At 43.8% G+C, this 13,037-nt stretch overlaps 1 protein-coding gene across 9 annotated transcripts in view; it reads left to right on the forward strand.

Moving 5' to 3' along the window:
- WIPF1 (WAS/WASL interacting protein family member 1) overlaps window positions 1-13,037 on the forward strand; it is a 117,996-nt gene that overhangs the window by 37,694 nt on the left and 67,265 nt on the right. For 5 of the 9 annotated variants that reach the window (XM_036253684.1, XM_036253677.1, XM_036253675.1 and 2 more), the window contains exon 1: window positions 4,686-5,862. The exons of 2 other annotated variants lie outside the window; for them this stretch is intronic. The gene's annotated coding sequence lies outside the window, so the exon portion shown is untranslated. 2 more of the 9 variants (XM_036253681.1, XM_036253676.1) reach the window with 2 other exon arrangements.

Consider the following 13,037-nt stretch of genomic DNA (forward strand, 5'->3'; position numbering starts at 1 on the left):
TATACTTAGATAAAAAGTTAAGGCTTTTATTTAAAAGGACTGGAAATAAAGTAAGTTTGTAAGTTAAGAAGCTATTAAATGGAAAACAAAACAAGACAAAGTAGGCAGAGAAAAATAATAATGGTAAGTTAATTACCTTTATTAGAAAAATTACAAATTCTTTTCTAACAAATTAGAAAAAATAGATTGATAGGAGGAGAAAGTGCAGGGTTTATGAGAAAGCTGCTGGAATGAGGTTGGAAAGCTGAGTTAATGGGAGGAAAAAAACTATCCTTGCCCTTAATTGCCACTTAGGTTTGGCTGAGGTGAAAAGCATGTGCAGAAAATAATTAGAGAACAGGACTACATTCAATAAAGTCCTGTTTATGAGTTATAGATGGTAAACCTATCGACCCCAAACAGCAGCATTAGGCTCTGCGTCTCTGGTGTCAGGCTAAGCCAAGCTTGTATGTTGGCTTCAACCTTATCAAGGGGCCCTGGATGGATTATTTAGCCTCTCTAACTTGGTTACCTTTTCAGTAAAATGTGGTCGCAGTACCTAATTCACAGGATTACAGTGAGTATGTAAAGCATTTAGCTCTGTGCTTGGCATGTGGTAAGGGCTTGGCCAATGGTTTCCTTAGAAAGTCAGTGCGGCATCTCCTTCCAGTCTCTCCTGGACGTTGCTGAGATGATCAGGGTGCTATTAGTAACTTAGTACATTTTACACAGGAGTGAGTAGCAGCCTTAGAGTCTTAGAGTAACAGCCAAGGTCTGCCGACCTGGATGAAAAGATTGGGCATTTTGTCTGTGACTGTGAGATACACCCATGGTGAGTGGTTGAGCAAGACTCTGTCTGTTCCAAGAAAACTTCTCTAAAACATGATGCTCCCAAGGCAGTGGTGGTTCATGAGCTGGAGAGAAGCTCCTGGCCACAGAGAAAAGATCGGCCAGTTCTGCCATCCTGCAGCCAGTTTGCTTCCCTGAGTAGGAAAGGTGGATCCAGGAGTCCTTCCTGGTCTGTAGTCTCTTTTACTCGCCATTAGCAGGAGAGAAACACCATCCGGCAACCCTTCAGTCAGCGTCAGTCTCCTCAGGCCTGACGACGGGTCTGAGAGACCTCGGAAAGGAAAACATAAAAGGAGACAGATAGGAAGCAGAAAACTTGAAAAGAATTTAGCGCACCCCCTCTTTTAGCTATAATTAGCACTTGAGAATTTGTGGTTTGAGGTAAAGGTAGAATAGGTCTGGGAGTAGGTAAGAATCATGGACTATTTTAATGTCTGTAGATGCTACACATCAAACTGTTTTGTTTTGTTTTTTATCTTCACCCGAGGACATTTTTGCATTCATCTTCAGATAGAGTGAGAGGGAGAGAGGGAGGAAGAAAGAGAGAAAAACATCCATGTGAGGGAGACACATCAACTGACTGCCGCTCACATGACCCCAACCAGGGCTCAGGACAAACCACAACCAAGGTACATGCCCTTAGCAGGAACCAAACCCGGGTCTCTCTGGACCACAGGTCAATGCTTTGACTGCTGAGCTAAAACCAGCCAGGGCACATCAAACCATTTTAATCAAAATATGTATTCAGCAGGGAGGGGGGGCAGAGAGGGGAATCAGTGAAAGTAGATAATTAATGTCTCTGGTCCAAACAAGAACTACTTAACAGTTCTACTTTCTGCATTCCCAAGAAAGCATCAACTGCAAGGTGCACTATCACAGATAAGGAGTGGGGAAAAAGACATGATTTTAAACTTTGATTCCAGGAATGTTAAAATATAAAGGAAAAAAACACTACCAACCAAAGCATGCATCTTGGAATTTCACTCAGTTGGTATTTTGGTGTGTTCTCACTGATAGAGGCTAGCACTAATTTTATGAAAGCTATAAAACTTTTTTTACTAATGTGTGTGGCAGAACTAATGGAAATGAAAATTTAATGAAGATTAAAATAAAATCTCAGGCCCACAGATTTATTTTCTTTCATCCTCTTGTGAAGACAGAAAAAAACGGGGACAGCTGGGGAGGTGCGGCTCCTGGTGAGCCTGGAGCACCCAGTGCCAGACCTGAGGACGTGCCCACAAACAAAAAGCAAAAACAGAACTGATAAAAGTAGGTCAGAGGAGCACAGGAACCAACTGAGAGAGCTCCCAACGGCCAAAGGTAGAACAATTTGAGCAACAAAATAAATAAAGTAGTGTTGAATTGTAACCCAAAAGGTAAAATACATATCCATGACGCCATACTGATGTAAACAAAAGATTAAACAGATTAGTAAGTAGGTAAAAGACATAAGTCTTCCATGCAGATGAATTCCAAGTAATTTACATAGATACTCCACCCTCAAGGTTTTCCTTCCGAAGTGTATAGTATGGGAGGGGGTGGCAGGTTCGCAGTGGAGAAGGCGGACACACACTACCTCGGGCGGTCAAGGCCAACGTCAACAGTATTACATTGTGTTGGCGATGTATGTGCCTGCTCCGTGTACCTCTGTGGTCTTCCGCCAAATAACCCATAACTCCAGTCTTATCATAAGAAAAACAACGGAAGACAAATACCAGTTGTGGAACATTCTACAAAATGCCTGACCAGTACTCAAAACTGTCAAGAAGATCAAAAAAAGGAAAATCTAAGAAATTGTCACGATCTGAAGGAAACTAAGGCGACTCGATGACTAAATGTAATGTGATGTCCTGGATGGGATCCTGGGACAGGAAAAAAACATTAGGGAAAACCTCCAAAAAATCTAAATAAATGGGCTTTCGTTCGTAATGATCATATTCTAAAGGTAAGATAGCAATAGTGGAGAGACTGTGTGCATAAAAGGTGGGAACTCTATATTATCTTCTTGATTTTTCTATAAATTTACAACTGTTCTAAAAAAATAAAGCCTATTAAAATTTTTTAAATGCCTAAACAGAAAAATAAAACAAAACCCTCATGGACAGGACGCCAGGTTAGGGATTTCAAAGGAAAGTTACAAAGCGTTTTGTGACCTTTAAACATTCTACACAAAGCATGGCCCAAGAAGAACATATGTAACTGCTTAGTTGAAAAGTGCAACTGGCAGCTTAACCCAGTATGTGACACTTCTAAATACATTCAAATGGAACCATTGTTACATATTGTCTATGTAGTATTTTGTTTTTTAAAGATGGCAAAGTTTTACCGTAACTCCGGCCTTGGTTATATCCATCTTGACTCAACCGGCTCATCTAACTGCACGGTTCGATCAGAAAACCAGCCATCAGCTGTCAGCCTGGTAAAGCACTTAGACATATTTTCGAAGCCAGAAATGCAATCATGTGGCGAGACTTCGGGGGTTTACTGTTGTCCAAAGTGCTGACTCTCGGGACTCATTTTCTTCTTCTGTGTTCTCACATGGAAAACTTCATTGGGGAATTATAGGGTGATATCTTCAAGGCTTGGAACAGTGGGCTTGTCTACAGTTACCTTTCTAAAAAAACAAACAAGAAATCCCTTTAAGAGCGTTTAGAAAAAAAGTATGCCAGGGTAGGCAAATAGAAACAACTTTGGGGTTTCTGCACAGAGTGAGGTTGTACAAATTGCAGATATTCCCCTGTTCCAGGGCATCGTTTTACTCCCACACACCACTTCCTACATCCACCCATTCCAGCATGTTTGGACCTCCAGAGAGCTGGAGGAATTTTACCAGGAAGGAGGAGGGCACTGACCACAGGAACCAGAAAAGTAGAAATGGCACCCCTGGGCTTCGTGCTCGGTCCTGCCTCAGCTCTCCTCCAGTCTCCCCCTTGTTGGGGACACTGAGGGGCACATCCAGACTCTCCCCCCTGGTTGCTCTTGCCAGGCCAGTATCAGGGCCCCCCATGGCCAGGGCTCATATGCCACCAGGAACCCACCACCATCCCACAGGAAGGAGATGTTGATGTCACCCTTTGAGGGGAAACCAAAAGGCTGGCAGAGTTTGGAGACAGCAGAAGGGAATGTCTGCCAGTTATTTAGCCCTGGGAGGCAGAGAGTATCATGACTTTGTTTGCTGAACCAAGAATTAGGGCGCACCGTCTGACAGCAGGACTGAACAGGCGGGATATGAACTTGAGACGGTGCCAGGAACTTCAGGGTGTCACTGCAGGATCCAGAAACGTGAGCTGAGCCCTGGGTGTTCTCCTTTGTGGTGTCACCCTCCACAGAGCAGCCTGCAGACATCCTGGGCACAGTGCCATGGCTGCCACTCTTCAGCATCCCGGGGACAGCAGCACAGGGCCTGACCTCATGACAGGAGAGCACCCAGCTCAGTGGAGGGCGTCCGCCCCTTCTAGCTGCCTCTCCAACCCCAAGGAGGGGGATCCTGGAGCTCAAGAGTCTCTGCCCCTGCCCCACCCTCACCCACCCCGCTCCCTCCTTCGGAGTCAGAAGTGCCAGGAGTCCAGACATTGCTCTCCCCTGACTTACTCCCAGGCTTAGCAACCCACCCATGCCCTAGAGATGCCTAAAATCACCTTTCAGGGAGACAACCCTTCTTCAGACACGGATTCCCCAGGGCAGAGCAAGCAGAGAGGATATTATCACATGGCTCCGACGCGGCGAGAGGCCAGTCACAGAAGGTGCAGTGAGGAAGTGCCATGTCACATGCAGCACAGGAACTGGCTAGGGGACAGCAGGGAACTTGAGAAGTCGGTCGTTTTCAGCCGATTAAAACAACACAGGTTAGTGCCACCCCACCCCTGAGTAATCTTTCTTAGCCACTCTAAATGACCTAACTGGTTCTCTTTCCTGAACTGCCTTCATTTTTGTGATGTGAGACAAATGCCTGGGCTTTGACTGTAAGAGCCAGGGCATAGCGGACGATCACACGTTGTTAGAGGAGCACACGTCCAGCCATTACTGTGAAAACGAAATCAGAACCTCTTGCTTCCCTGATCAAAACTTCTATGCCTTTAAAACGAGCCTTCAAATGTGCATCAAATAACTTATTTCTCGGCGTCCAGCTAAACCTCCCCTCCTATTCGCCTGTTAGCTTCCATCTGAAACGGGACAAACCCCTCGTGTTTGCAGGCGGACACGGGCTGTTCAGAGGGCGGCAGAAAATACAGGAATATCGTGGTAAAAAACACGCTGCGAGGCTGTCCGCAAAGGTTTGTTGCCTTGGCGTACTTGTCATCTGCTGAAACAAATCGTTTGGCTTTGTTAAAATGTGTTCAAATCATTTCTCATGTCTTCATAAATTCTTAAGTTCCCTTTTCTATTTTTTTCGGCCCTCTTTCTTCCCTTTTTCCTTTCCGTCTTTTACTACCATAGACTGGAGCGGAGAAGCGGCAGGGCAGCTCCTCCGAGATGAGGAAGTGCCTGGAGAGTACAAAGGCACACGGCCTGGGGCTGGGGCTGAGGGGCCAGCAGCAGCCAGGTCTGGCTGTCACCAGAGCTGTGTCTTCAGCCCGTGCTTCCCATATAAAGGAAGATCTGAAGAGCCTAGAGATGAACAGACCTAGTTAAAGGCTTAGAAATTAGAGCCCAGAAACTGCTTCAGGACCTGAGATTATTCATCCTGTGACCACGAGGGACAGTTTAATAAATAACTTCCAGGCAATAAAGGTCCCTACACAGAGACCTGCTGCTTTCAGATCTATATGAAGAAGGGAAATGTCTCAAGTTTGAGTTAGAAACAATGACTTCATTCTCGGGCTGTGGTGAAGGGCTAGAACAGGTTAGTCAGAAGGGCTGCTGAGCTTTTCTCCGGGCATTTTGGAAAACACGGGAGATTTCTGAAGCTCCCTGTGAACGTGCTGGTAGAGCGGGGGAGGAATGAAGAGACCAGCCCTGGGAGCTCCTCGTTTCATCTCTGCCTTCCGGAGTGTTTCACGGTGCCTGGACTGAGAAACGACAGAGGGGTGAGGGGTGAGTGGACTCACATGTTGTTTATACCCCAGTCGTGCAAAATAACCAGGACAGTGATGAAAGAGAAAAATCATTGTTTATCCTCAGATTGCCACATTTTTTATTTTTTACTACTGTGTTGTGTAAGACAGTGGAGAGGAAATGGACGGAATAAGGGGGCATTCTAAGTTGGGGATCTCAGCTCCAGTGGTTTCGGAAACCCTGCCCTGGCTCTGACAGAGGTAGCCCATGTTCCCACGGGCGTAGTGGGTGGAGGGGAGATTGGAATTCTTTGCCATTTGGAGCCCTCTTTGCAAATAAATGCCGGAGGAAGCAGGCAGGGCAACCACAGTGGGCAGGTCCCTTGCACATGGCACCAGGAGCGCCCCCAGCCCCAGAGAGACTTACAGCGCAGCGGTGGCTGGCCATCCCTAGAAGGGGCTCCTCTTTTGATTCTGTTTTGCTTTTTTTCACTGGTCATAGAGCCTTGTTGTTCAGGAACTTTCGTGTTTTGCTAATCTGCTGCTTATAGTAGAAAAGGGTTTCTTTTTTGTTAAAATACTTTCCAGATGGACCTGACGTTTTTGGTAGATGCATCCTTTCGAAAGCTGTTCACATTTCTTCTAGGGCATCTGTTCTCTCCAGGTCATTTCTCACCCCTCTTTCTAGCTTCCCACCTGTGCTGTGCTCCTTTGTGTCTGAGATGCAAGAAAAGGGTTTATAGAGGGTCATTATTATATAACAGCTCTGATTCCCAAACCTGGAAGTGATTCTGAAAAAAGAAAAAGGAAGACAGAGAATGGCAGAAGGCAGTAGATCATGTTGGACGGTGGGGAGCAACTGGAATATTAATCTTGCGTGTAAATTTTAGACAGAAATTACTTCCAAGTCGAACTCTGAGTTCAGTTTGGAAGTCAAAGTAGAAGGAGATCAATGGTCACCTTTTAGCTGGAGAAAAAATAGTGAACTTTATGGGACATGTTGCGGAATTCTCTAAATCAGAGGAAGGAAGGGTGCTGACTTCACAAACCTCTCTTCTCCTGGACACCTGACATACAGGCAAGTCTCTGCTCCCCAGCACCCTAGCGACAGCGTCCATCATTGTTTAGGTGGCCCGGTGTCAGAGGGCTGAAATGGTGAGATATACAAAGCATTCATGCTGGCAGGGAAAAAGAAAACGAAACTCTGATGAGTATAACCTTTACCATCAAATTTGTCCTGGGTCATCTTTTTGAGTTGACATCAGGTAGTCTGGAGGCCCAGCCCTCGGGGCTTCTCAGACAGGAGTTCCTGCGCATGCGTAAGGTGTTACTGTTGTCATCACCATCGTACTGGGAAATACTGGGAGTCCTGGTCTGTTTTTTTAAATTGTGATAAAATACACATAACATAAAATTTACCATCTTAACCATTAAGTGTGTAGTTCAGTAGTGTTAAATAGATTCACACTGTTTCCAGGACTTTTTCATCTTGCAAAATGGAAACCAATCTCCAGGACTTTTTCATCTTGCAAAATGGAAACTCTATAGCCATTCAAGAAGTCTCCCTTCCCCTTCCTCCAGCCCCTGGCAGCATGTTGTACTTTCTGTTTATGAGCTTGACTGTTCTAAGGACCTCATATGAGTGGCATCATAAAGGGTAAGCAAAAGGAGGTTTATGGTTGTGATTACACAAAGCACAGGGCTTATTATTGTTTTATTTATTAATTGTTGTATTATTTTCCATATCAACAACCTACTTTTTGCCCACCCCTGTATAGTATTTGTCCTCTTGTAACTGCTTTGTTTCACTTAACATAATGCCCTCAGGGTTTAACCACATTGTAGCATGTGTCAGAATGTCCTTTCTTTTTAAGGCTGAATAATATTCCATTATATGTCTAGACCACATTTTCTTTATCCATTTATCTGTGGATGACATTTGAGTTACATCTGCCTTTGGATATTGTAAATAAGACTGCTACAAATATTTCTTTGAGACCCTGCTTTATTCTTTGGGGTATATACCCAGAAGTGGAATTTCTGGATCATATGGGAATTCTATTTTTAATTTTTTGAGGAACTGCCGCACTGTCTTCCATAGCGGCTGCGCTATTTTACATTCCCACCAACAGTGCCTAACGATTCCCATGTCTCCACATCCGAGCCAATATTTACTATTTTGTTGTTGTTTTATAGCAGCAGTCCTAATGGGTGGAAGATGACACTATCTCATTTTTATTTGCATTTCCCTAATAATTAGTGATGTTGAGCATCTTTTTATATGTTTGTTGGCCATTTGTGTATCTTTTTTGGAGAAATGTCTGTTCAAGACTCTTGCCATTAAAAAAAATTTTTTTACTGATTTTAGAGAGAGAGGAAGGGAGAAGGAGAGATAGAAACATCAATGAGAGACAACCATCAATTGGCTGACTCCTGCATGCCCCCACTGTGGATTTGGCCCACCACTGGGCATGTGCCATGACCAGGAATCAAACTGGTGACCTCTTGGTGCATGAGTCAACACTCAGCCACTGAGCCACACTGGCCAGGTTCCCTTGATGAGGTTATTTTGTTGTTGTTGTTGAGTTGTAGGAGTTTTATTCTAGATATTAGGGAGCAGTAGATTTTTTGTAAAAGTAGTGTATGTTCAGGTTCTAATGTCCACATCACCTGCTGTGAGCCATTGCCTTCTGTGGTTTATAGCCCTGGCAAAGAGCATGAGTTTCAATAATAGGATTTTTTCCAGCAATATATTTGTATCTTGATTATGAAATGCTACACAAAATCTCATCATTTTCAGCTTATAAACAGTTCAGTTTTCAACAGCTTACTAAGGGGAAAGGAAGGAAAATAAAGGGAAGGGAAGAGATAGCTTGGGGTAATGTGTTTATTCCTTCTATGATTTATACTTTTTTGGCTACATAAACTTCAGGAAAAAGCTTTACCCTGGATTCTGTTGACTAAAACCAGACTCCGTACAGGAATAAACATACTTTCTGAGAATCATCCAGTAATTATGTCTTCTTATACCACCCTCCCTCCAAACCCACAGACTTCAGGTAACTCGGATCATAAGATCATTATCATTTTCCTGTGTGAATGCCTCAAACAAAATGTTATATTTTGCTTCTGAGTAGTAAAAGGAAGAGGACTTGGGCTTTGTCCCAGGAAAAGGAACAAGAATAGTGTGAGTCCCTGGAGGTGCAGGCACAGTATTTGTTTAGATTATAGGTTTTCTGGAAGGAAATGGTGGAGAAGACCAGATGGGGTTTGACATGCAGTGTGGTTCTTCTTTGGGTGGAGGTGCTGTCTTCTAAAGAAAATATTACTAATGTTCACTTGCACTTATTGATGCTCTGTTGCACTTCCAGTGAAGGGGTTGCCTTATGCCTGACTGGTTTTTCACTCTGCCATTTCACTTGCCCTCCATTTCTTCAGAAATTTGTTGTTTCCAAAAATAGTTGTTTCCAAAAAAAAGCCTCTTAGTGTCTCCCCCTACAAAAAAGGGGGGCATCAGAAAATGATAAGAACCATTGTCTTTGCTTGTTTGTTTGTTTTGAAAGAATAGAGACAAGCTTTTCCTTGAAAAGAGTAAACTGGGAAAAGAATAGTCTCTAAAGTGGAACCCTGTTATAGTGTAACAAACCAAACCTAAGAGGCGCCTAGCCCTAGCTTGTGAGACATCCTGAGGTGGTTCCACCAGGAGGCTTCTTGTACCACTAATGTCATAATTTCTCAGTACTAATGAGACGTTACTGCTTTGAGACTGTCTCTCTAGCTACCTGCCGGGGCGTCTGTTTTGATGCTTTCTGATGAATTAGGCTTTCTTTCTACTTTTGTTTGTGTCTAGATCTTAATAATATGTCATATTTTAAGTTCACTCATTGTATTGACTTATAATTCTGTGTGGTTTAAAAACAGTCTTTTTTTATAGTAGGATACATGTTTGCACACACACATGGGTGCACACACACACATGGGTGCACACACACACATCTTTTACTAGGGGAACATTCTTTAGGGCATATGTCTCTTAATTAAAGGTCATCAGATAATATCTTGGAATCTGCCATTATTTGGAATATGCTGCTAACTTCAGACTGGGAGGTTATGTATATATTATACCCATAGATCCATTTGGAGGGTTTGTCTGTGAATTGCTATTCTTTCAGTAAATCACTGACTAAGTAAATGGTGATTTGGGGCATCTTCTTTGATTCCCAGGACAGCTATGGACGGATTTGGTCTCCCTTAAAGTCTTTAGAGACCTGTAGAATGATCCTGACCCCTGAACGCTGGGTGTGGGACCAACAGAGGGCTGTGCAGTTGCTCAGCAGCTTGCTTTGCAGAAGGCTTCGGGGACGGAGCTGCACAGGGAGTTGGTGTCCAAGTCCTTCTTCTCACTGGGGGGCCACTTCTCAGGAAAGTCCCAGTTCCAGAAGTCAGTTAACTAACTGAGAATTCCTGATGAACTGCCACCAGGGCTTCGCCTAAAACCTCTTTCCAAGCAAGCAACATGTGCCTCACTTTTCCTTTCTTTTCCCTCTATATTTTCTCTTCTTTCGGCTGTAAAGTCTCACTCCTGACATTTCGTGCCAGTCACCTCGTGAAAATCTGGACCAGCATTCACCGCACGGACAGCGTGCATCCTCAGCCAGCCGTGTCTCCAAGCCTTTTGTTCCTCTTCTCTTGAGCAGCAAACAACCTGCCTTGCAAAACAGGGACAGATCGAGGCCTGGGAGCATAATTACTGGTATAAAAATGTTTGAGAGGTTTTATGTAGGAAAAATAATTGAGGGTAAGAATTTTGTTGTAAGATAGATCCTGATGAATCAGGAAGGGTGGATAGTTTACTTTTTAAAATGTCTTTTAAGGATTCATAAGGAGGAGCAGGAGGGAAAGAGAATTGAAAAGGCCAGAGGATAATTTTCTCTAAAAGACAAAAATGTTAGGTTATTCAAAAACTATTTTTTCTCCTCTTTTGGTGCCAGGAACATCTGGCTTTGGGAAGAGTTTAGGAGAGAGTCTCTCAGATGCTGTTGTCCATATTTAAAACAAAAAGAGGTAGGCAAAAAGTAGAATCCTGGATTTTCAGAAATAGATGGTATCTTCAAGAGTTCAGTCCCCTCATTTCTTAGATTTAGAAATTGAGGCTCAGAAAGGTTAGGTGATTTATTTTGGTCAAAATAACTAATTAGTGAGAGTAGTGGGTGTAGACCAAGGCTTCTAACTCCAGCATGGGTTACCAGCTACAGTGTTGAGGGGTTTAGGGACTTGGAATCTGGATCTAGGTGCCCCTCAGTTATCTACAGAGGCTAGATGGGAGTAGACCAAGAACCTGAGGAGTTTATGAACATAAAACTCCAGCTAAGTGATGTCTGCTTATTTCCTGGAAGACAACACAGCAATATGGGTATAATGCAGGGGTGGAAAAAAGCAGGTTTATAGTTGTTCATATGGAAAATAATACAATAATTAATAAATGATAATACAAGAATAAACCCTGTGTTTCATGTACTCACAACTGTATACCTACTTTTGCCTGACCCCTGTATTGTAAGTAGACACCTAGTCCATCCTACCTGAAGAAAGTTTGTGTGCAATGAAGGGCGATAGTCCCATGGAGCAAAGAAGAGGACAGCTCGGAAAGGAAAACGCCCCAGTGGCTGTCCAGGATTGGCCAGGAAGAGAGACCTTGAGTCTCGTGGACAGGAATATGGATTGAGAGAGGTTATCCATTGTAAAGTGTGGGGAAGACCAGGGCTCACCATGGTCCAGATTAAATAGCCCTGAACCACCTTCTGAACACTAAATCAGCTTCCTGGGTACCAACATCCGAGAAGAGTGTATTCTGGACAATGGACATGGTCACTAGAAATGAGAACATTTGTGAATTTTTGTGTTCCCAGAAGCCTCTTGTGAATTTGTAATGTGGGTCAGTCATTCTGAGTCTGATCCCTCTGGCTCCCAGATAAAAGGGAGGTTTTAGGGCCTCCGACAAAGCCCCTGTGCTGGAAGTGCGGCGATCTACCCCTCCCCGGTAATGCCACCCTTCGGGGGCCTTTTCTGGACAGACAGGCCTGTCCTCAATGTCAGCACTATCTCTTTGTCAGTTCTCTTCAAAATACCACAAGCGTTACAAAAAGAAGAAGATGATATAATACGTGGGTCCTACTTTTGGACATTACAAGGCCCTTTTTGGACAATAGATGTTTTATGTGGAGTTTTTTATTTGTTTGGTTTTTGGCATTTTCTCTTAACTCTGAAGTATTTATTGAGTGCCTTCCATGTGGAGCTTACATTGTAGTTGGAGGATTTGGACAATAACAGTAAACCTAATAAAATAGTATGTTCTGCAGTGTGTTACAAGGTGAAGTAGTAAGTACTATGGAAGAAGTACAACAGGGTAAGGAAGGACAGGCGTGCAGTGGTAGGTGTGTGAGTTTAAGTGAGGTGACTATGGGGACTGTCATGGAGAGGGTGGCATTTGAGCGAAGACTTGGAAAAGGTGAGAGAATTCTTTGCAGATACCTGGGGGAAACAGGGCCTGGGGGCAGCAGCACGCATGGCATAGTCAAGGAATAACAGGGAGCCAGTGGGACTGGCAGAGCAAGTGAGGGTAAGGAAGCAGGTCGGATCCTGGGGGGCCTATAGGCCATCGTAGGACTCCAACTTTCCCTCAGGGTGAGAGGGAGCTTTGGGAGGACATTGAGCAAAGAAGAAACTGATGGCCTGGCTTCACACTTTAAAGGATCCGTCTGGCTACTATATTGAGAATAAACAGTAGGAGAGAAGGAGAAGAGAGACCGGTTAGGAGGCTGTTGAAGTACTCTGGTGAGAGGCGAGGGTGCCTCAGACCAGGCGGCAGCACCAGAGGTGGTGAGGGATAAATGGTCTGGTTATTTTGAAGGTAGAATCAACAAAATTAACTGTTGGCTTGAACAATGATAAATGGAAAAGGGGTCAAGGACAACTTCGAAGATTTTGGTCTAAGCAAAGAAAAAATGGAAAAGCCATCCAACTGAGATGGGAAGGCTGTAAGTAAGCGAGTTGGGGTGGGAGAGAGATAATGGCGTCGAGTGTGGGATGTGTTGAGTCTGAGATGTCTGTTAGACATCACGTAGAAATATTGCGTAGGCAGTTGCATATAAATATCTAAACGTAGGAGTTAGAATCCTAGAAGAAGTTAATCTTTCTGAATGGTCTTAATGGTTT

This window comes from Molossus molossus, unplaced genomic scaffold (genome assembly GCF_014108415.1).
Source record: "Molossus molossus isolate mMolMol1 unplaced genomic scaffold, mMolMol1.p scaffold_m16_p_11, whole genome shotgun sequence".
In the NCBI taxonomy this organism is placed as follows: Eukaryota; Metazoa; Chordata; class Mammalia; order Chiroptera; family Molossidae; genus Molossus; species Molossus molossus.